This window comes from Chlorocebus sabaeus, chromosome 20, assembly GCF_047675955.1.
Source record: "Chlorocebus sabaeus isolate Y175 chromosome 20, mChlSab1.0.hap1, whole genome shotgun sequence".
Classification (NCBI taxonomy): domain Eukaryota; kingdom Metazoa; phylum Chordata; class Mammalia; order Primates; family Cercopithecidae; genus Chlorocebus; species Chlorocebus sabaeus.
In genome coordinates, this window is record NC_132923.1 from 80883354 (window position 1) to 80907390 (window position 24037).

A 24037-nucleotide genomic window follows, 5' to 3' on the forward strand; every position below is an offset into this window, starting at 1 on the left:
AGGCTGTCATACTGGCCCTTTGCCTTCAGTGGCAGAGGGCAGCCACCCCATGCAATGAGGCAAAGAGCCAACTGAGCTGCTAATAGGCCACTGTCAACGGATGGTGGAACTAGAGAAGCACTGTAACACCCTCTCTGGGGCTTCAAGGTCACAGGCACCCTCACCTGCCGGCTGCTGCATTCCCCTTGAGGTGGCACACCTGGTCTAGATGCAGGCCCCACACAGAGCTTGCTCCATGGAGTGGCCAGCCAGGTTCTGCACTTGCTCACTCGTGTGCTCCCACCTGCAAGGGGTTGAGCACAGCAGGCTGAGTAGATGGCACCCCTTCTGAGAGTCCAGTAAAGGGTCTGAGAAAAATCCTGCAACACAGTGACTCTGGGCTCATGTCCTCATGTCTTGCTGCAGATACTATCTCATAGATAACTTGACCTAAAATTGCCCCCACTCCTCCAGCATTCCTATTATACCCTTGGAGATGCTGAAAACCTTGTTTCAGACATCAGATCCAGCATTCTATAACTCTATGACCTCTCAGCCTCTGAGATCTTTTTCTTCATATGTAAAATGAGAATAAGTGTTACCCTGTAAGAGCATTGTAAGAATTTAGTGGAATAAAACGCATAATGCTGATCCATGGTAGGTCCTCAATAAAGGTATTTTTCCTGATCAAAATGTTACCAGCAATATTTTATTATTTATTTATTTATTTGAGGCAGAGTCTTGCTCAGTCACCCAGGCTGGAGTGCAGTGGCACGATCTCGGCTCACTGCAAGCTCCGCCTCCCAGGTTCATGCCATTCTCCTGACTCAGCCTCCCAAGTAGCTGAGACTACAGGCGCCCACCACCACGCTGGGCTAATTATTTTTGTATTTTTTTAGTAGAGATGGGGTTTCACCATGTTAGCCAGGATGGTCTCGATCTCCTGACCTCGTGATTCGCCCGCCTTGGCCTCCCAAAGTGCTGGGATTACAGGCGTGAGCCACCACGCTCAGCCACCAGCAATATTTTAAAAGTAACTTTTGTTTTTTATTTGGGAGTCTACCTACTTACCAAGCATACTAAATAAAACAAAAACAACATTAAGGAATAAAATCATCTTTTTCACTCTACTTTAGCAAGTGCTTTATAATTATACTGGGCACTGAGAATCTTGGGGCGCACTACTTCCAAATTCTCTGGTATTAAATATCGGTCTATGCCTACATATGTAGTATACTGGGGACTCATGAGACAAATAACATTGAATTCCTCACGAGTGTGTTTTATGAGTGTTTTCCTGAGGATCATAGTCAAGGCATTTATGGCTACAGAAAAGGAGATTTTTCAAGAGTCATTTCTTGGGGCAAGAGATACCAAAATGGTTATAAAACAGAAAAGCACCTCTGCATAGCACGTCTTTCGGAAAGTTGTTCTGCTAAGAACTTGGCATCACTACCCCTTTTTCCCTGGGTCATCTTCATTTACTTTGTTCCCCAAGGAGCTGTGAGATATAAAAAACAGGTGAGGTTTGATTGTAACTGCTTCTGCTACTGAAAGATTCCACTCTTTAAAAGCAGAAAATTTAAAAGAGGATAAAACTGCCTACAAAGGAGTTTTTCCTTTGGACAGCCCTAGCATTTATGACACACACAGCTCAGCCCTTGGCTGCCATTAGCAGTGAGAAAACTGCTGAGCCCTTTCCCATGTATTTTGTACTTCTAAATATTACAGCTGCCACTTGGATTTATGTGCTTCGACAGAAGCAGCAGACAAAGAAGTCTATGCTTGTGAAGGAATGAAATAACAATCTAAAAGAGTAATCAAAGGGAGGAGCAAATTTGGATTGGATTTAGGGATGCCCCACCACACATACCACACACCCCCCCACCACACACACACACACACACCATACAGACACACACACATTCCTAGGACAAGGGTGGTTACCTCAAAGACAGAAATGCCAAGTACTTTTTCTTACCAAGAGAGCAGTTTGCTTTAACAAACTGTTTACTGCTTGCTACACAGCATACATTCTTTTAGCAATTGATATGATGAAAATTTATTTTATATTATAAAATTAGTGAACTCCACTACTTACCTATCACCCCAAAAACAAAGAGAAAAGAAACATTAAAGAAAGTCATGTATGAAAACTATATCAAGGTTTATTTTCCAAAATATTAGTACACAAATATCAATGTGTTCTAAAAAAAAGAGTCCTGTGGTCAAACAGAATTGGGAAATGTTAATTTAGCTGAGGCCAAACAAATCTCTTTTGCAAGAGTTCTTAGAACCTTTATTTACTTATTTGCATTATGAATCGCTGAGACCAGAATATGTTATGTAAACATTTTGATAGAAACACATTAATATTTTAGGAGAATAGCATGAAAAAAGAGTAAAAAATTAAAGTTCCTGTCCTTAAGACGTCATTGGCTAGTGGAGAAAAAACCCATAAACAGATTATTAAAATCAAATGATTAAAATGTAACAATTGTGGTAAATACAGAGAGGACTGAGGAAAACCAGAAGGAAGAAACTATCAAGGCAGGGGAGTCAGTGTTTCCTGGATGAGGGGACACTGGAACTGTACCTTAACAAACGAGTGGCATTCTTCCAATTTCATCTACTTCAGTCTACCATCTCTGACCATCTACATGAAATAAACAATGCTTTCTCTTCACTAAAGCTTATTGCTTTCCTCTTTTGGCAGTTATGTACATTTGCCTTTTGTTGTCTTTGGGAGCTAGATAGATCTAGATCCAAATCTCAGCTCAGACTTTTACTGCCTCTGATCTTGAGCAACTACCTAAATTTATCCATTTTTCTGAATTGTCGGGGGAATTAGAGATCATCTAAGTAAAGCACCTAGCAAAGTGCCTGACATAATAGGCTTAACCATTTGGGCTATTATTGATGCAGGATTTTTGAATGAATGCTGAACTCATGGCAGGGGTCCCCCCTCTACTCAGCCTACTGCACTCAACCCCTTGTGGGAGGGAGAACACGAGCGAGTAAATGAGGAACCCAGCCAGCTGCTCCGAGTGCCAATACAGGAACAAGCTCCGTGCAGGACCCGTGGTCAGATCAGATGTGTCGCCTTGAGGGGAACGTGGCAGTGCCCATGTGAAGGTGCCCATGATCCTGAAACCCCAGAGGGGACGTTACAGTGCTCCTTTAGTTCCACCGTCCACCGATGGTGGCATGTTAGCAACTCAGTTGGCCCCTTGCCTCATTATGTGAGGTGGCTGGCCTCCACCAGTGAGGGCAAAGAGCCAGCATGATAGACTTTCTGGGTTACCACACTTGGTGGGTCCCAAGTTCTTGTCCATTGTTCAAGAAGAATGAAGCTATGCAGACGACTGAAGGATGGTGAAGGCAGAGAATTTTATTGAGCAATGAAGACGGCTCTCAGTGGAGAGGGAAACTAGAGAGGGGATGGGAAGGGCAGATGGTCTTCCCCAGAGTCAGGTTGTCTCTTCCCCAAAGTCAGGCTGTCTACCCCTCTACCAACTGAATCTGGGGTCTTTGTAGGCACAGAATGGGAAGTGCATGCTGATTGGTTTGTGAGTATGCAATAAACATTAAAGCAAAGTCACCACTCAAAGGTGGGCATGACAGTGTAGAAAAACAATTAAGAAAGGATAGATATAGGTAAAATAGGTGAAGGGTTGGGATCAAGAGGAAAGCATGCCAAACAAGAAGACAAGTTCTCAATCCAGCCTAAGGATTTAACTTGTACCTTGGCTTTTAGGCTTTAAACTGTCTTTGGCTTGGAGGTGGGGTTTCACTGGGGACCTACCCCTATCTGCGTAGGCATTTGGTTGCCTCCTACCGTTTTTATTATTATTTTTATTAGGTCTTAAAATTGGAATAGATTTTCAGACATCTAATCTAAGCATTCACTGGATAGACCAATTCCATTCATGATATGTTTATATTACAGCTTCTGCTTAAAACTCTACTTTTATACAATTTTGTTTAATATACTCTCAGATTCTGAAAGACATAGTGCTATGCCTGTGTTACATACAGAATGAATCAAGCATAGATCTTGTCCTGGATCATGTGTTCTCAGTCTAATGCTAGGGCAGGGTGATGCTGGAGAAGGTAAGAGCATAACAACAAGCACAATAGATAGGGAAGTCCATGGGCACTAATGAAGAGGTGCAGATAAGACATCATAGGAGCAAATACTCCTGCCCATTGGCATATGAAAGGCAGATTCCTGAAAGGACTGACATTTGAGCTGAGCCTCAATGTATGGGTTATATATGGGTTTAAGAGATTGGCAATGGAAAAAATCCAGGAGAAAAAAAAACAGGAGAAGCAATGTAATAACTTGTCAATTTGGCCAAGTCATTAAGCTAGTATGAGTAAATTAATGGGTAATAAATATAAAACCAGAAAGATAAATTGGTAACAGATCACAAAGTGTCAAAACAACTTACCATCTACTTCTGTCAATATGTCACATTCAACAGCTCCATAAAACACAACAAATATCATTTAAAGGCATAAGTGAACCAACAAGAAAGGAAAATCCATAGAAACTAAAAAAATAAAATAAAATCGAAACAAAAGCCCTGCACACCTCACCAGAAAGCTCATAAGGAGACCCTGGGATTAACAAAGCTCTTGACTGTTACGCATGTAAATGGACAAAGAAAGGAGACATTAGGCCTGAAATGTTGGGGATAGAGGGATGCATAACTGATATCTACCCAGAGTGTAAGAGCCTTCCTAGGGCTACAAAAATAGAGTAAAGGGTTTAAGAAATCTATCATTATAGGAAGGCACAAATAAAATTTATTTGTCAATCTGGCCACAAAATCAAAATTGTCATCTCTAGTGAGTTATTATCAAAGACTTCTGACACTCAAGATTGGAGTGTGACAATCTTTGCAGCAGCAGCAGAAGTAAATCAATGCTGTGTAAATGATTGGGAAAACTACAAGCTGAGAAATTAACATAAAAAGGATACACACAGCTATTATTTTGGGGGCTCCAAGAAGAAGCAAGCAGAAATCCATCTGATAGGACATACCTTCAAACAAGTTTACAAATGTTTCCCTAGTTAAAACCTCACTGAAAGAAAGAAAAATTACAACCTCACAAAGAAAAATTACATAGTTCCTGGAGTAACAATCATTAGGGAAAAGTAGCAAAGCGGTAGCAACAGACCTCTAAGAACTTTAGTTAATAGATAGAAATTATTAAATAAGAATGTTTAATATGATTAAAGGTACAATCTTTAAAATGATTAAAGATATAAAAGAAGATATAACGTGTATGAAAGAAGGATAAGACATCATTAAAAAGATGTATTTGAGAGAGAATATATAAATGAAAAACACAGCTGCTAATATTAAAATTGGAAGGAAATATAAACAGTAGCCTAAAACAAGCTTAAGAAATAATTAGTGAAATGGAAAATAGACCTGAAGAAACTCGTAAGTACTGACAGATAAATATTTAAGAAATTTAGGAGACATGGAAGATGGAATTTAAAATGATAAGATAAACAGAAATGGCAGGAAGAGTTAACACGTGAAAGATGACAACTATAATGCTCCAGCCATACCTACTTCCTTGCTGCCTCAAATACTTTAACAAACTGGCACATGTACCCCTGAATTTAAAATAAAAGTTAAAAACAGCATACAGATGATCCTCAACTTAACAGTGGAATTACCTCCCAATAAACCCATCATAGGTTGAAAACATTATGTGTTAAAAATGCATTTAATGCACCTAATTGACTGAACATCATAGCTTAGCCTAACCTACTGGAATGTGCTCAGAACACTTACATAAGCCTTACGTTACAGTTGGGCAAAACCATCTAACACAAAGTCTATTTTATAACAAAGTATTGAATATCTCATGTAATTTATTAAATACTGTACATTACATTGAGATTGTGAAAATTTCACATCATTGTAAAGTTGAAAAGTTGTTAAGTTGAATCATAAGTAAGTCATAAGTAAGTCAGGGACCATCATACTGATGACCAACAACATTTTTTTATCACACTTAGGGTATTTTAGATTTTGACAGAGAATCAGAAAAATTATATCTATGGAAAATTATAGAATTATCTATGTTCATTCAGTAGTCAATTTACACACATATGGAAATAGATAGAACTAAACAAGAGTTTAAGTTTTCTAATTTAAATCTATTTTCCTAAATGCAGCCCTCATTTTACTGGTAATACTGAATGATTTTAGTTTTCACACAGACAATTTAATTATTATTAAATTTATAAATTTATCTTAATAAGTATTAAAAAAACAAGTTCCTGCTTAGGTTGAAGCTAACATAAGTAGTACCTCTACTCCATCTCTCTGCATTTTTTGGCAACACATTATACACTCTTTGGGTGGTGTGTGAATAAGGTAAATAACACGAAGGTTATCTGCAAATGTCCAAAGTCTGAAAGTCAGGAAACCCTGCTGCAGGCCAAACTTTACTTTAATATATAAAGAAATGGAAACTCAAGAAAAAAATACTTTAACCTTGCTTCTACCTCAGAGTTTTTGAAATTTCAGTTCCCTCTGTTTAAATGCTTTTCCCCTAGATATTGGCAAGGGTGCTTCTTTCAAGTTTTTACACAAATATCATCTTGTGAGTAAGGTCTTGCCTAATAATTCTATTTAAAATAGCAAAAAATCCCATCTCTACCCCCAGAATTCCTCATTCCCTTACCTTGAACGTATTTGATGGTATTTATCACCTATAAGATATATTTTACCACTTATTAATTATTTTTGTTCGTTGCCTTTTACCACTCCACCCAAGAATATAAACTCTGTGAATGATAATGTCAAAACAAGTAGAAATTGATTAAAGCAGTAACTGGAGAAAAAATTGTAACTTGACATTGCTGTATTATAAACAAAAGACATGAAAATTAAAATACTAGGCTTAAAATTTAACAAATTGGAAACATTTTTGAAGTGTAGACCCAAAGAACACCCAAATGAAGAAATAAGAAGTATAAAAATAGAAATTAAATAGAAAACAAAGCTATAATAGAGAGAATTATTAAAATCAAAAGCTGTGTTTCATTATAAAAATTAATTTAATATAATAGAACAACCTCTGGAGAAGTTAGGAAACAAAGCAGACAGCAAAGTTAATCGTAAGCCTTAAAAGTTTGAAAAGTGGATACGTTATAAAAATAATAGAAAATGAAAAATATTAAAGCTAATCTCTGGAAAACTTTGTTAACAAGTTTGAAAATGTAAAAGAAATGGGCCATTTTCTAGAAAAATGTAACTTAGCACAACTGATTCAAAGAGAAATTGAAAAAAACAAAAACACCTAAACAAATATACAAAATGAGGTAGGAATGATTTTAAACTATACATGATGAAGAGTAGTAACATTATTCATTTGTAAAAAGAAAAAAAAGTGTATCCTCACTCCTACGCCACACACAAAAGTATATTTCAGTTGGATATACAGAATATAACTTTTACGTACATTTTAAAACCTAGTAAATCTCATGAATTATTTTTAGACATACTGTATTGCATATATAATAGAAGGACAAAAACACTTGCATGAATGATGCACATCAAATTAGGACATTGCTTACTTCTTGGAAGAGTGGGAATTGGATGAGATGAAGGATATCGCAGGAGCCTACAACTCTAGCTCTAATTTTCAGACTCATTTTAGAATAAAAATTATTCAATCATAGCAAAAATCTGAAATAGCAAAATGTTCAGATTTGACAAGGCTGGGTTTTGGATATATGGGTGCTCATTTTATTATTCTTTGTATTTTTAGTAACTTTAAATATGCAATTATTTAGAAATGACATCTAGGCCAAATGATCTGCCTTTTTTTCCTACAAGCAGTGAGGAATTCTTGAAGTTCTTTAGTAGGAAATCTGGTCATGAAGAGCTTCAAATGCCATCACAAAAACCTGAGTGTTCTCTCTCTTCCCTCTCATAGAAAGAATCTCAACAGAACTCAATTCAAATATCCAAAATGAACAGATACAGACAGGATTAACCTTGTTAAGCCAACCATGGAAGCAAAGGTGCTTTATTGAGAAATTTTCCGCAGAGAATAATATATATTTTAAAATATTGCTTATATGTTAAGGTACCCAAAGACAACCACACAATATTATGCAATCTGGAAAATAATGAATTTAAACTGATTGCGTTTGGAGCTGGGAAAGCTTCTCCATGAAAGTGTTTTGAAACTAACAACACTTTTGTGATGTGTTACAGTCAAGGCAGAAGCAAAAAGCAAAGTGTGTGCTTCTCCCAAGAGCAACTTTAAAAGAATGTGTATAGAAAGAATCATTTAAAAACTATGTGTATTTATATATCATCTGCTTGCCACAGCTTATGTAATATTTTGTAGAATTCTAATCCCATTAATTACGTTTTATATTTTTCCATTTTTCTGTGTAATATGTAATTATTTCAACCTCTGCCCTAGTTTTGTGTGCTCTATTATTTGGCTGGAATTCAGAAGGGTTTGTGTCAGAGAACCCTGATATGATCAAGATACCAGTCTTCCCCACTTAACTCATCTTCTCTGATCTAAACAGTTCTATTTCGTGAATGTGCCCCCACGACTTGAATAGGACAAAGCATTCAAGACATGGTGTTTCCATAAATGATTTAATCTCACTAAGACACAAGTTTTATTCCCTCAAGAAAAAAAAATCTAATGCCAAAAATGAATTACTTTTCATTTTTCTGTTTTTTTTTTTTCTCTTTCCAAGGCTGTCTGCATAGATAAAGGAACAAGAGGGCCAAAGCCATTAACTGGGTAATTCAACTTCAGTCAGTACATCTTACCCAAGGTTACAAGATGAGACAAAAGTGAGGATTTTTCCATGTTGAGCTATTTGCTGGAATCTTGACACTAAAAGTATTCAGAAAAGATTGGGTATCTACCTTTATGGGATGGGAAGTTAAAAATAGAAGGAAAAACTGGGGGAAAAGGAAAGGAATGAACATTTTCTGAACACTTGACTATGTTCCAGGTACTTCAGGTAAATCATCCAAGTGAAATCTTACAGTACCTCAATGGAGTGTGTGTATTGCTTATGCCACTGATGACAAACAGAGACTCTAACAAGTGGAAAAATAGACCTTAAGACCAAGGGGTGGGCATGGAGGTGCACTACTCAGATCTCTATTCAGGAAAAGCTGCTGCTGGCAGCATAGGTGAAAATGTGACTGCATCTTCAGATCTTGGCACTCATGCTAAGGCCATGCCTCCAGGACATGACAGAATACAGTAGTGGCTCCATAGTTAGTCCACTCCTGCTCAATGCAGGAATCCTATAAATCTGCTCTGAGACCCTGCATTGGCCTAGCTAGGAATTTCTTAGGACAGTACTCAGAACTGCAGCTCCTACAACAGCCTCCTTCCTTCCCACTCCCCTTTCACAGGTGCCAGAATGGCATCACCTGCCTTCTCTTGTTCCATCCATCTTTGTCCTTCATAACCACTTTCCACAACAAGCCTCTTGCACATCTAATCCTGTCTTGGCATTACCTTCTCAAAAGACCTTACCTGACACAGGCCACAGAACAAATAGCTTTCAGCTTACAAAGAATAAGCTTGAAGATCTATTGTACAGCATGGTGATTATTGTTAATAATCACGCATTACGTACTTGAAATTTGCTAAGAAAGTAGATCTTAAGTGTTCTTACCACAAAAAAAGAAAATAGTATAATAATTATATGAGATTACATATGTTAATTAACTTGATTGTGGAAATCATTACACAAAGTATAGTTACATCAAAACGCTGTGTTGTACATCTTAAATACACATATATTTAAATTTGTAAATTATAACTCAATAAAACTTGGAGAAAAACCCTAGTAAATGTCAGAATTAGGATCTGATACCAAAAAGGATCACTATTTCAATATTGATATTAATACTATTAATAATACTAATATTGATATTACTGCTAATAATTAACATGATATATACTATTTATTGAGTGTTAACTATGAGCTAATTATTGTGCTTACATGCACTATCTTATTCAGTTTTCATTAAAATTTTATAAGACAGATATTATCTGCATTTTACAGATAAGGACACAAAGACAGAGAAATCATTAACTTATCCAGATTACATCATTATCCAGTAGTATATCCAGGATTTGGACTTGGAGCTGTGTGGCTCTAAAATCCATGTTTTCACCCACTGTATTAGTCCATTTTCATACTGTTATAAAAAACTGCCTGAGACTGGGTAATTTACAAAGAGGCTTAATTGACTCACAGTTCCACATGGCCGAGGAGTCCTCAGGAGACTTACAATCATGACAGAAGGCAAAGGGGAAGTAAGGCACCTTCTTCACAAGATGGCAGGAAGGAGAAGTGCAGAGAGAAGTGTAAAAGATCTCTTGGGAACTCACTATCAACAAGAACAGCACTGGGGAAACCACTCCCATGATTCAGTTGGGCAAACCACTCCCATGATTCAGTTACCTCCGCCCAGTCTCTCCCTTGACACATGGGGATTATGGGAACTACAATTCAAGATGAGATTTGGGTGGGGAAACAAAGCCTGACCATATCACTCACCTGTGTAGTTTTTACACTTTCATTAATTTTTATGCTTTACATCTATTATTTGATGGGTTTTTTTCTACTTAAGGTGATAATAAGCAACATATATTTATAAAACATTAACTCTGTGGCCAGTTTTTGGGTCATATCCTGAGGATTCAATAAAATGAAAGTCCTAATTTCTGCCCTCAAGAAAGTCATTATTAATCTGTATGCTTATTAACAATTTAATGAAAAGAAACTATTGATTCCTCTGAAACAAAGAAGCAAGCAAGAAGCTAGCCAAGTGTACGGTAGTTATTAAATGGTGTTAGCTACTTTTCTGAACAAAGTAATATAAAAATACACACATCAACTTCAAAGGCTGTGAAATTTCAAAATAGCAAAAAAGCAAAATAGTTCCCATTAGCTGGAATGGAGGAACCAGGGTTTTAAAATCTTGTAAAATTTGAAGAGGTACAAAATATAGGATATCAAAGTGAAGGTGAACAATTAATGACAATTTGCTACCAGGAGGGGAAAAAGTCAATCCTTAAAATTAAGTCAGATTCAAGGAGAAATATAGTTGCCCACTTGGTGTCACTTACGTTTCCTCCATGCACACATATATCATGTTCCTTTAGAACATATTGGAATGTAATATAATGGAAATAGTATGTACTCAACAGTCAAACAGAACTGTAGCCCACAAGACTGTCAGTGTGAACTGGTTAAACAATAAAATCATGAACTAGGGCAACAAAGAGAATGTTTAATGATGCTACATGGGAAATTTAATGTTGTCTAGGTTTCTCCCCAGTGGAGGAGGCTGCTGTAATCTTGGACTCCATCCAGAAATTTACCCTTCCTAACTCAAGGCCTTTTAAAATATTTCCTCCTGCCATACAATGGAAGAAATAACATATGTATTTTTAAAAGACAGACAAACAGATACATACTAAGCTTTAAATGAAAAATAAAGAGGCAGCTGGCCTGAGTACACAGACCACCAAAAATCTGTTGGGTCCTATAAGCAGAAATAAAAATCAAGACTTGCTATTTAGTAACTTTTTACCTGTCATTTGTTAGTATCTGGAGACCAAGCAAAACTTCCTTATCAGTTCTTTAAAGAATCCTCATGATATGTTTAGGTCTGTCTCTCTGCCCAAATCTCGTGTTGAATTATAAACCCCAGTGTTGGAGATGAGGCCTAGTAGGAGGTGATTGGATCATGGGGGTGGATTTCCCCCTTGGTGCTGTTCTTGTGGTAGTGAGTTCTCATGAGTCTGGTTGCCTAAAAGTATGTGGCATCTCCCTCCACTTCTTCCTGCTCTGGCCATATGAGGTGCTCACTCCCACTCCGCCTTCCACCATAATTGTAAGTTTCCTGAGACTCCCCCAAAGCCCAGCAGAAGCCAACAACATGCTTTCTGTGCAGTACGTGGAACCACGAGCCAATTAAACCTCTTTTTTTTTTTTCTTTTTTTTTTTTTTGACGGAGTTTCACTCTGTCGCCCAGGCTGGAGTGCAGTGGTACTATCTCAGCTCATTGCAAGCTCTGCCTCCTGGGTTCACGCCATTCTCCCGCCTCAGCCTCCTGAGTAGCTGGGACTACAGGCACCTGCCATCACGCCCGGCTAATTTTTTTGTATTTTATTAGAGACGGGGTTTCACTGTGTTAGCCAGAATGGTCTCGATCTCCTGACCTCGTGACCTGCCTACTTCGGCCTCCCAAAGTGCTGGGATTACAGGTGTGAGCCACTGTGCCCAGCCCTAAACCTCTTTTCTTTATAAATCACCCATTCTCAGGTATTTATTTATAGCAGTGTAAGAACAGACTAATATACCTCAATATTTGAAGTAAACCCTGAAAAACACAGTTTCATAAAAATAGTATAGAGACCTCCCATTGCAAATAATCAGTATCCCAGAGCAAAGCTGTTTTAGGTCCATAATGGGGGAAAGACTCAGAAGCTAATCTGAATAATTTGGAAGAATGAGCAGTTGAGACCAGACCAAAATTGAAGTTGTCCCTGGCTAAAACCTTCCTCCTCAGTGAGAAGGAACTCAATGCTAGTATCACAAACCTGCTGCATAGAATTTGTTCCTCTGTTTAATGATGCGTTAGCTAACTGTAGCACAAGGGACACATTTTATAGAAGTTTTTCAGGCTGGGCTATCCCCAAGTGCCAACGTGGATACATTGATTACTTTTATTTAAATGAACTTCTGAGGAGGCAAAGTGAGAATACCTGAATGAGAGGGAAGATACAAAGTCTCACTTGTCACTCTTCATTTGAACTTATTACTAAGACTAATAATATGGTATATAATTTCAATACAAGCAAACTGAAAAATGCACAGGGTAGCTAGAATAAAAACAATGCTATAGTAAGCGTTGGAAGGCCGTGGTTTATGAAGTTTGGAAAAGGCCAGGTCACACAGCTGTTATGACATGTACAACCTATACAGCTATATAAGAAGCCCTTGAATAGAGTGAGTGGAAATGATTAATGGAGGAATGGATGAGTGAATGAATGAATAAATGAATCTAAACTATAGCAATAGAATAGACAATGGATTGAGAACCAGGAAATACGGTTTCTAGCCTTAAGGTCTTTCTCTTGTGTGACCCCTGGAAACTTACTTCTAATTTTATAGTTCAGTTTTCTTATTTGTTTCATTTACTCTTTTTGGTATGTCACAGGTTCTTAGCTTGTGTTTCATTAATGAATAAGGATAGTTGTTCTGACTTTGTACAGGAAAGGAGCCTAACATTTGTTGAATAATACTTAATATGTGCTACCACCCTGCCAAACACACACTCTCTCTCAGTGTTAATCCTTTTAACCATACTTAAAAGTATATATAATTGTCATCACTTTTACCAATGAAAAAACTGAGATTCTAATATGTTAACTGATGTTTCTGTTTCACACAGAGTAAGTAAATAAGACAACATTGGAGGCTGTTACAGACCCAAACCTTTCAATCTCACCATGTTGCCACTTGTCTGAGAAAGTGAAAAAAGTATACGTATGCAAGGTATTACCAGTGTTGCAGATATTTGCCCAAAGGCACATATCTAAGTGTTTGTTTCTATACAAAATAGTCAGACTGGTTCTTATACCAGCTCACACGGGATATGAGGCAACAGATAGACCCAAATATTTATTAAGTGGGAAAGTAAGATGTCCATAAGTTGATGAAGACTGTTTTGTTTTGCTTTTCTTCTTGTGACCAGGCAACTAATAGCAAGTGAAGAATAGGAAATGTTGGTAGACAACTTGGCTAAAGTACCAGACTTCTTTGTCATCCAGTCAGACACTAGGGGTGAAAAAAAAAATCTGCCTGGTTATCTTTGTCTGGTCTCTCTTGGCTGAAAAACAGGGTACTCTTCAGAGGTAAAAGGGATGGTCTGTTCTTTATAATTAAATGACCCTACAAACAGAGATAACTCTGAGTAAAAGGGGAAAAAGTCTCAGATCTCAATTTTTTTTTTTTTTGGTAAAAAGAAAGAACAATATTTGAAAGAGAGAGCATGGATGATGGGTGTATATGAGATTATTAGATTAAGAATTTATCTTGTAATATGCTAACAGTCCATTTTCTAACTATGTGAAATGTATGTGAATATATACATCTACAGTAAATATGTTGCTGAGTTAAATATATATGTGTGTATTTAATTTTCATCACAAATTGCTACTCTTCCTTTTCTCAGATATCTTACTTTCCTTTCCCTTTTGCCTTGACTATCAGGAATCTCACAAGTCATAACCAGGCCTGATGACAACAGTCTCCTTTGACCTGGTGTGGTGCTGTAAATGGTCAATTTTAGACCAACTTTTTAGTAATAGACCCTCTCTATACCTTTTGTTGTAAGCCACTGCAGATCCTTGCTGCAGGTATAAAGTAAATTCTGTAAACAGCCTTGATTTTTCACCTGTGCCACCATATACATCTTTGCCATGGCCTCATAATGGATGGAATATACTTCCCTGCCCCTTGACTTGATACTTGACCAGGTAACTTGCTTGGGACAGTGAAAGATGATGGAAATGACAGTATACCAGTTCTCAGCCTAGGTCTTAAGAAGCCTTCAGTGTCTCCAGCTATACATCTGCCATCACCATGAGAAGAATCTGCTCAAGCAACCCACTAGTCACAGGAGGAGAATAAGAGACACATGGAGCAGAGCTGCCCTCAGAGTCCACCTAGATTAGTTGTCGGCAGACCTCTGGTGGACTTGTAGAAACATAAGCAATAATAAAAGGCTGTTGTTTTAAGCCACTGAGTTTTGGGGTAATATTTTATTCAGCAAGTTAACCAGTACAAGGTAGATGGAAAATATTTATATTTCAAGGTTTATATTTTAAATATACATGTATGTATTTATGGTTAGTGAGAAAGTTTTCATAAATGTGTGAAAAGTCTTTAATTTTCATGAACAGAATATTATTGCATAATTTAATACTTTTGAATATTTCTATGGTTTCAATGTCCTGCCAAAACTCATGTGGAAACTTAATGGCCATGTAACAGTGTTGAGAAGCAGGACCTTAAAGAGGTGATTAGATTATGGGATGCCACCCTCATGAATGGATTAATGCAGTTATCAAAAAAAGTGAGTTAGTTATTGCAGGAGTTCTGCCCCCTTTTCCTCTCTTGCTCTTCTTACGTGCACTCTGTTGCCCTTCCACAATGTTATGAAGCAGCAAGAAGGCCTTCACCAAATGCTGAGCTGCTGTTGGTCCCATGCTCTTGAACTTCCCAGCCTCCAGAATCATGAGCCAAATAAACTAATTTTATATATATATATATATAAATTACCTAGTCTGTGGTATTCTGTTATAGCAGCAGAAAATGAACTAAGACAAATATGGTATTTTTTTTACCCTGTTTGATAAACTTCATTCTTCAAAACTGGTATATCAGAATTATCTGTGAAGCCTTTCCTGATATCTCTCAACAACTAAATACATTCCTACTCTCTGCTAAATGTATATCTTGAACATATTTCTATTTTTTTCTATCTCTTACTATTATTTTTATGACATCCAAGTTCAGGACTATGTTTTATGTCTTCTCTTTGTAGCATATTTTATGGACATACCAGTCATTCAAAAAATATATATAACTGGATATGCTCAATGATAGATTTTCAATCAGTTCACATATTGAGAATACACTATCAAAAGGATAAGGCTTTAAGCAATACTGGATATTTGCCTTTGAAAAACAAAGCATTATTGTTGCTGAGGGAACAAAGCACAGTATAGTATATAAAATCTAGCGTGGTGAAATATAAGTCAATACAAATAAGCTCTCAAGCTCACACTTGCTCTCAGGCATCTAGATGATAATTGATAGACACATCACAATTCTGGCCTTCAGTGAGATGGGCAGAGCCAAATTAATTTATCATTGATTCTTAGAAGGTCTCAGTTACTTTATTACTCCTTACAACACAGAATGAAATAATGTACAAATTACCTTCAACAGCATGAACAAAATCAAGGGAAAAATGTATGTAGCTCAATGAAGTGATAATTTTGGGAAGAAAATTTTATTTGATGGTCTAAACACAATGTATGGATGGAAAAATATTTATACTTTAATATGAATATAAAATAGAGCACAGAACTAGGAAAAATCTGTTGACTGTAATGGGCACCAGTGTTCCAGTCATAAAATTTGTTACATTGTTTAGATAAATTATGGTAAAGTGGTCCCAGCTCCTAGGACTGAAATACCTTCAGCTGGTGAGAGGGAAGGGCACGGGTTACTCTGGGATTTACATCTCACTCTAAATCATTTGTAAGCAGTGAAATAACAGGAGTCCATAAATTCTGACAAGGATTCTCTACCTACAACAAAATAGTTAAACTAGCAGGAAAATATGGTACAATAACAATTCTAATAATTAATGTCTATTAAACTAGGGCTCCTCTGCATTTTTCATGTATTAATTCATTTAAATCTCACAGCATTCTGCAAAGTAGTGTTACGGAATCTTGGGATGTCGCTTCACCAGCCAGAAACCTGTGTGACCAGTGGTGCCTTTGCCTAAGTTTTGCTGGGGCCCACTGGTCCCACACTGCCTGAAAGGTTGTGCTACTGGCCTGGATCCCATGCCTGCCAAGGGCAAGTGGAGCAGTGAGGGGTACCTGAGCGAGAGAGCATGGGGTCCAGCCATCACACACAGCCAGGCATACTGGCTGCAACAGGGCAGGCAGCTCCAGGCACCTGTACAGCCACTGGCTCCCTTTGAGGCCATGGCTGGACCAGACATATGGCGAGTAGTGGTTTCCATGGCTAGCACCAGGGAACATGGTGGTGCCTGGAATCTTGGTGACTCCAGGAACCACAGAGCCCCAGAGAGGGTGTCACAGTCCTGGCTCAGGGAACTCCTAAGTTTGGGCTTCCCAAAAGGCCACAGCTCTTCTCTTCTTCTCTCTTCTCTCCTTCTTGTCACCCACAACGTGGTGAGCAAGGGGCATGTTTCAGCCCTATTTATGTTACAGCTCTTTTAGCCCTGCCATTCATTGGGTCCCAAGTTCTTGTCCTGCACCCAGGAAGAATGAGGTACATGAACAAATGGAGGGTAAGCAAGGTGAAGGGGAGCTTTATTACATGACGGAATAGCTCAGAAGAGACCTGCAGTGGATAGCTCCTCTCCACAGGCAGGGCGTCCTGACTGCAGCTTGTCATCCTGATGTCTGCCCAGCTCTCATCTAAAAGGAGACCCTGCAGTGGGTAGCTCCTCTCCGCAGCTGACCGTCCCCAGTGTATGCTCAAGTCTGGCTGAGTCCGGAGTTTCTGTGGGCTTCAGAAGGGAGGAAGTGTGTGCAGATTGGTCCATGGGTGGCCATGGGTGGGCTGGGGAAAAAGCGCCATAAGTTCTGCCTCCTGTCTGCGGGACTGGTAGCCCTGCTCCTAGGCTTCAGGCCTTCCTGGGCTTGAAGGTGGGGCTTCACTGGGAACCCACCCTTTTTCACCCAGGAGCTGTCTGCCTCCTACCACTGTTTAAGCCGCTTAGGCTGTTCTTGCCCAGGGGTGCCTGCAGGCCAGTGCCAAGCTGCCCTCAGGCACCCCACCCCACCCCACCCCCCACTCCGGCCAGCTTCCCTCCTATGCTCATTGACACTGAAAGTCTGGAGGGAGTCTAGGCAGCAGAGGCCTGGTGTGTCAGTGTTGCCCTGAGCTTGGGAACTTCCAAGCTGAGTTGCGACATCACCCAGCCTCAGCCTCAACTTTGCTCCGAGATCAGAGTGGGCACTGGGAATGGGGAGTGGCCACAGAGCAGGAGCAGAAACTCCCGAGCCTGTAGGGGAGCAGGCACTCCTTAGCCTGCACCTGGGAGCGTGGGGGCTCCTGTCTGCTTCTGGCCTCCAAGAGTACAGGGATGCTCCAGTCTGCAGCCATGGCTGGGCATCTGCAGCTGCACCCAGGGAGCACAAGGCTCCTGCCCTTCCAATTCAGAAGGTGGTGGTTCTTCCACCTGTTCCTGACTCCCACTGGCTCCATGCAGCATGCAGCCATGGCCATACCTCTCCTACTGCAGCCAGCGTCATGGCAGCAGCCTCTCTATAGAGCCTGCTGCTGCCATCAGTAGCACTACTATTATGCCCATTTTATAAATCAGATTTTAGTTAATGTCTAACATGGCTTCCTTCTTCCCTTATTTCTTTTTTGTAAGTATTTTTAAATTAAAAAAAATTTTAATTACTGTGAGGGTACAATAGTTATATAATAGTTACATATTTATGAGGTACGTATGATGTTTTGACACAGGAATACAATATATAATGATCAAATTAGGGTAATTGGGGTATTCATCATCTCAAGAATTTATCTTTTTTTTGTATTAGGAATACTTTAATTTTACTCTTTTAGTTATTTTAAAATATATAATATTTCATTTTATTTTATTTTATTTTAGTTTATTTGAGATGCAGTCTCGCTCTGTCGCCCAGGTTGGAGTGCAGTGGCACGATCTCTGCTCACTGCAAGCTCCGCCTCCTGGGTTCACACCATTCTCCTGCCTCAGCCTCCCGAGTAGCTGGGACTACAGGCATCTGCCACCATGCCCGGCTAATTTTTTTTTTTTTTTTGTATTTTTAGTAGAGATAAGGTTTCACTGTGTTAACCAGAATGGTCTCCATCTCCTGACCTCGTAATTTGCCCTCCTCAGCCCCCCAAAGTGCTAGGATTACAGGCATGAGCCACCGTGCCTGGCCAAAATATATAATATTTTATTTTTAACTACAGTTGCCCTACTGTGCTATTGAATACTAGGTCTTATTCAGTCTGTCTAACTGTGTGTACCCATTAACCATTCCCACTTTATCACCCATTCCTCACCACCTTCTTCCCCCATTTGTGAGTTCCCAATCAAGGAATGAAACAAGCAGAAATCAACATATCACATTATTTTTAAGTCATGATAAGAAAAGGTAGCTTAGTCTATGTCAAGACTGCCTTCCTATTATGTTTCTCCAAGTTCAAACTTGTTATACAAAGAATACCTTAACAGATAAATATATACTGCATAGATTTGAAAAGTATTCATATTGCTAACATTCTCTCTTCCCTGACATGGTATACTTACTAATACAGTAAAGATTCACTAAATAATAATTGAACAAAAAATTTACAAATGAATATATGGATAGGTGAATGGATCTGGACTTGAGAAAATGAATCTTGTTTAGCTATCTGGGTAATAATAAAAGCCATAAGATACTTGAGGAGTTGGTGTAGATAATAAAGAAGACATCATCTGGCTGGAAGTGAGAATGAACCTGGAGAGGTAGCACACTGGGTGGAAGGAAATTCCAATGTACTGTGGACAGTATTGGCAAGGTGTGTTATTAAATTATTTAGGAATTTCCCCTCACCTAGTAAGAAAATTAATTGCTTCTCAGAGATGGGAGGAGGTGAAGTAAGAGGATAATCAAAGGTAAAATTAAGGAAGTTAAAAATAACCCACCCACATTTCTTAATTAACTTCAAGGGGGAAATTACTGCCAAGAATAATGATGCAGAAGTTAAAATGTCTTTATCCCGCAGGGGGAGAAAAATTCCTCCTTCTGCCACCTTTTTTTATCCAATTTAATTGGCTTATATTTGTCTGTCAGTAATGTAGGCAATTCCAAACCAAATAGGTTTAACTTTCCTTATAAAAGGACCAAAATAGCAGCAAAAGGCTAGATGTATGTCCATCACACAGTCTTGGCAAGCCATATTTGCCACATGAAACATGGGTCGTTCTCCCTTTCTGCTCAGAACTGTAGGCCACACCTTTCAAAATGCAATGAAATGTTTGGAATAGTTGAAATTGGCCCTATAAATACTCTTTTAGGTATTTCTTCAGTAAGCAAAAGAGGAAGGAAACCCACCATAACAGTAATGTGGAATGGTGACCAGGTTTTTGCCAGTAATAGAGAACACATACGTCGCCACGGCCTTTATTCCACACACCACCCACTCTACCCTACTTTTAAAACAGCAACTGGGTGACGCAATTAGTAACATAAAAAACACATCATATGAGAAAACCATGGAAGGTAGAGGATATGTCACTATCAAATGTAGTGAGGGTTTCACGAGTGTATATACGTGTCAAAACTTATCCATGTGTACATTTTAAATACATGCCGTTTATTTTATGTCAATTATACTTCAAGAAGCTTGTTTAAAGCAAAACAAAACAAACAGAAAAACATCATATAAAATGGAAGGATGGTCCTGGTAAGAAACTAGGGGTTGAGAACTTATGTAGCTGCTTGGATAGGCCCAGAATATATATAGCTTCCAGCTATATTATCCACATTACTTACAGAGCGGTCCTTTAAAAATCTAAGTCAGATCATATCTCCCTCTGTCTAAGACCCTGCAGTGACTTCCATTTCTCCTTGAGTGCAAATCAAAAGCCTCCTTATTCTCATAGGGCACCGTAAGGCCCACCTCTCCAGCCCCTGGGACTCCTCTGGCTTTGACATCTATTACTGTCCTCTCCTCAGCCACACTGGCCTCCATGTTATCCTTTTTTAAAAATTTTTTCATTTTTATGGGTACATAGTAGGCATATATATTTATGGAGTACATGAGATATTTTGAGACAGGCATATAATACATAATAAATGCATCAGGGTAAATGGGGTATCCATCCCCTCAAGCATTTATCATCATTTGTGTTACAAACCTTCTAATTACACTCTTAGCTATTTTTAAATGTACAATAAATTATTATTGACTGTAGTCACCTTGCTGTGCTATCAAATACTAGATCTTATTCATTTTATCTAACTATATTCCTCCCCCTCACCTGCCACTAACCTTCCCAGTCTCTGGCAGCCATCATTCTACCCTCTATCTCCATGAGTTCAAAGGTTGTAATTTTTAGCTCACACAAATGAGTCAGAACAGGCAAAGTTCATCTTTCTATGTCTGGCTTACTTCATGTTGTTCTTGATCAAGCACAGTAAACTTACCTTAGGGCCTTTGCCCTTGCCAGTTCCTCTGCCCGAAATGTTTCTTCTTCTGCTACCAAACATGCATATAATTTACCCTGGCTACTGTACTTCTTTTTACTTTGTATTCAAATTTTACATCCTTAGTGAAGCCTTCCCAGATCTCGCTATAAACATATCACTCTCCTTCCTCACCTTCACCCCAGCATTTCCCATTTCCTTGCCTGCTTTACTTTTCTCCATAGTACTTTATCATCATCTGCTATTCTCCATAATTTACCTAGTTATTGTTCATTGTGTTTCTCCCCGCCTCCTACTATCATATAAAAGGCAGAGATTATTGTCTATTTTGCCTACAATAGCACATACATATGCATGCACTCAACAGAAAATTAAAAAACTATTCAGCCAAAGCAAACATATTCAAATTATGATGGATTTTATGTGCAATAATAAATAATAAGTATACTTGTATTTATTTATAGAGGATTATTTTCACCTCTTCTAAAAATTCTCTAGTGATATATGTCACTCCTAGACTCTTGAAGTACAAAAAATAGAGAAACCTTAAAATTCATCTAATTCAGTCAGACAGTTGAATGGCATTTAAAATATCTCAGCCCATCACTATTGAGTACTATGTGCAGTACTTGATCTGGGTGCCCAGATCAATCATACCTCAAACCTCAGCCTCATGCAATACATCCAGGTAGAAAACCTGCACATGTACCCCCTGCATCTAAAACAAAGGTTGAAACTATATTGTAAAAAAGTCTCAGCTCATCTTAACATTAATATCTCCAGTATGGGGTAACTCTGATCATTTACTCCTAAAGCATTTATAGTTACCATGAGAGTTGATTTTATGTGTCAACTTGTGAAGTTGTGGTACCAGATGTTTGGTTAAATCTCATCTAGATGGTTCTGTAATGTTTTTTTTTTTCTTTTTTTTTAACGTGATTAGTGTTTAAATTAGTAGACTTTAGGTAAAGCAGATTACCAAAATAATATGAATAGGCCTCATCCAATCAATTAAAGGTTTGAAGAGAAAAGACTGAAGTTTCCTGAAGAATAAGGAATTCTGCCTTTAGATTGTCTTTAGACTCTAGACTGCAATATTAACTTTTCCTGGGCCCTAGCCTGCCAGCCTGCCCTGAAGAATTTGGACTTGTCAGCCCTCACAATTGTATGAACCTATTCCCTACAGGCTTCCCCCACCCTCTCTTTCTCTCTCTCTCTGTGTGTATGTCTCTCTCTCTCTCTGTAAATATATACGTATAAAAATGACATATAGAACATACATATATGATATATAATGTCATATATACTTATATATGATATTTATATTATGATATATACATATATATGTGCACACACACGTATACATATATATGTGCACACACACGTATACATATATATGTGCACATACATATGTATATAAATAAATGATTGGTTCTGTTTCTCTGGATAACTTTCACTAATACAGCTACTCAGCCACTGCTTTGAGCCAGACACACTTCTAGGCATTAGCATACGATGGTGAACAAATAAGCAAAATGTTAAGGACAGCTTTGAGATACTGAATGTGCTCGGGAAAACTGCCTATAATGTTGCCTTTTAAAACTGAGTTGAAATCCCTTTCTCTGTAGTTTTCATCTATTGGTCCATTTTCTTTCCCCTGAAACTGTGGAGAACTCATCTACTCCCCTTTTCACTTCACAGCCCTTCCTACACTTAGGGTGGGCGCAGTCATCATGTTCCTGGCCCCAGTCTTTCCTTTGTTAAACATCCTTAGTTCCACTCACTGATTTTCCTGTGCAGTGGCTTCCAACCTTCTCACGATCTCGGGAGTCCTCCTGAAAAAAGCTGGGTAATTTCTGCTTCTCTCAGCGTACTTCCCAGAATGAACCTGACACCAAATATGCAGGAGCCAACAGACTAATATGGGGCTTCCCCTCCCTGCTCTGGTTTCTGCACCTCTATTTAAGCAGCCTCAGTGGACTACACTGGAGAACTCAAATCTTAGCCTGAGTAAACTCTATGAAGATGATGGGTGCACATTCCATCTTACCTCTATAAGGACCCAGTCCTTAAAGCCATTTTTTTGGCCGACACAGCTAATAAGAGGTGGAGACAGGAATCTTGTGCAGGTAGCCTAGTGCCCTCAACCACTCACCTTCTTTTCTTCAGTCCTTTTTAAAATGCCCCAAATTCTGCAAACCAGAGACAGTTTTTAATTTTATTTTATTCAATTTATTTACTTATTTATTTTTATTTGTTTATTTTTTTGAGACAGAGTCTCACTCAGTTGCCCAGGCTGGAGTGTAGTGGCCCGATCTCCGCCTCCCTGGTTCACGCCATTCTCCTGCCTCAGCCTCCCGAGTAGCTGGGACTACAGATGCCCCCAGCACTCCCAGCTAATTTTTGGTATTTTTAGTAGAAACGGGGTTTCACCGTGTTAGCCAGGATGATCTCGATCTCCTGACCTCGTGATCCGCCCGCCTCGGCCTCCCAAAGTGCCGGGATTACAGGCATGAGCCACCGCGCCCTGCCCAGAGACATGTTTTTTAAGCGTTTTCAACTTTTGGTTGTAATTATTTATTATTTTCCCCCAGTAAATTATACCATCTTCAGGGGCAGGGCTTGCAGCATCTAGTAGAATGTCTGAGACTCAGTATGTACTTGCTAAATAAATGTATGAATGAGATATTGAATCAGTGACTGAATGAAGGAGCATGGGCGAAGTCTATTGCAATTAGAGGTAAAGAATGAAGAAGAGAGATTGTTCTTTAATCCTTTTCCAGAAAAATCAGCATACAGGAACTTCCAAGACTCCAGGAAGAAAACAAATGCAAAAGAGAGATAAAAACCAAACCACAAATAAAAGAAACAAAAATCTCTTAGCTAATAAAAGACCTAGAAAGACTTTAATAAGACTTCTTTATTAGAACTTTGGTATAATATTTCTTATTGTAATATGGAGCTCTGCAACACTCCCTTTCCTACATGCATTTTCTTACTTCAT

At 38.5% G+C, this 24037-nt stretch overlaps 1 long non-coding RNA gene across 1 annotated transcript; it reads left to right on the plus strand.

Moving 5' to 3' along the window:
- The first annotated feature begins 8737 nt into the window (after window positions 1-8737).
- On the plus strand, window positions 8738-14823 carry LOC119626203 (uncharacterized). Its single transcript, XR_005242350.1, has 2 exons — window positions 8738-8784; window positions 14297-14823. It is a non-coding gene; the product is annotated as an uncharacterized lncRNA (long non-coding RNA).
- Window positions 14824-24037: the final 9214 nt, after the last annotated feature.